The following is a 1380-nucleotide window of genomic DNA, read 5'->3' on the forward strand; positions in this document are numbered from 1 at the left end:
CGTCCGCCTTAGCGTGCTCCTCCGGGGGCGCGCGGGTGCGCGGATTCTCTTCGGCCGCCATTCAACGATCAACTCAGAACTGGCACGGACTGGGGGAATCCGACTGTCTAATTAAAACAAAGCATTGCGATGGCCCTAGCGGGTGTTGACGCAATGTGATTTCTGCCCAGTGCTCTGAATGTCAACGTGAAGAAATTCAAGCAAGCGCGGGTAAACGGCGGGAGTAACTATGACTCTCTTAATGCCTGCCCTGCGTGTGGGTGAAACCTTCCGGTACCTGGGGCTGCAATTTTCCACGGCGGGTCGCTGTGTCTTCAATCCACGTAGCCACCTGGTGGAGCAGCTTGACGTCATCTCCCGAGCTCCGCTGAAGCCGCAACAGCGCCTCCACGCTCTCACCAACGTACTTCTCCCTGGCCTGTACCACGGGCTGGCCCTCAGCCGCACCCGGGTGGGTGCTTTGAAGTCGGCCGACGTTACCATCCGGGCCGCCGTCAGGAGATGGTTCCGCCTTCCGGCGGACACCCCCCTGGGATACTTCCACGCTCCTGTTGCCCAGGGGGGCCTCGGCATTCCATCTTGCCGATGGATGGGTCCGACCCTCCGTCGGTCCCGTCTCCTGGCGCTGAAGAAGATAGGGCCAGCCTGCGACGGTGTAGGCATGGATGAGGTACAGCGTGAGATCGAGGTGCTGGAGCGCCACCTAATGTGGGAGGGCCACCTCCTCAAATCGTCAACGCAGGTTGGGGAAATGTGGGCGGCGCGCCTACACATCGCCATTGACGGTGCGGCACTGTCATCTTCTGCCGCCGTCAGTGGCCAACATCAGTGGGTCGCCGACACCAGTCGCCTGCTATCTGGGCGTGAATACATCGACGCCCTCCGCGCCCGCATCAACGCCTTCCCTACGAAGGCACGGCGCAGTCGCGGGCGGGAGGCGGACACCAGATGCCGCGCGGGGTGCCAGGCCGTGGAGACCGCCAACCACGTACTTCAGGCTTGCTTTAGGACGCACGGGTCCCGGGTCAAGCGCCATGACGCTGTAGTGCGTTATGTCGCCCGTGGACTCGCGCAGAGGGGCTTCAATGTCTCTGTGGAGCCCCACCTCCGAACACCTGAGGGCATCCGCAAGCCTGACGTGGTGGCGGTCAAAGACGGCATCGCCCGCGTGGTCGACGCCCAGATAGTCGGAGACCACCTCCGGCTCGACTGGTGTCACTCCCAGAAGGCGGCCTACTACGACACGCCGTCCATCCGGCGTGCCATCTCCAACCTGCACCGTGACGTTGAGGAGGTGATTGTGTCCACCGCGACGTTGAACTGGAGGGGTGTATGGTCTCCAGCGTCGGCGAGGGATCTCGCCGCCTTAGGCTTCCGACC

The sequence above is a fragment of the Schistocerca serialis genome, unplaced genomic scaffold (genome assembly GCF_023864345.2).
Source record: "Schistocerca serialis cubense isolate TAMUIC-IGC-003099 unplaced genomic scaffold, iqSchSeri2.2 HiC_scaffold_980, whole genome shotgun sequence".
NCBI lineage: Eukaryota > Metazoa > Arthropoda > Insecta > Orthoptera > Acrididae > Schistocerca > Schistocerca serialis.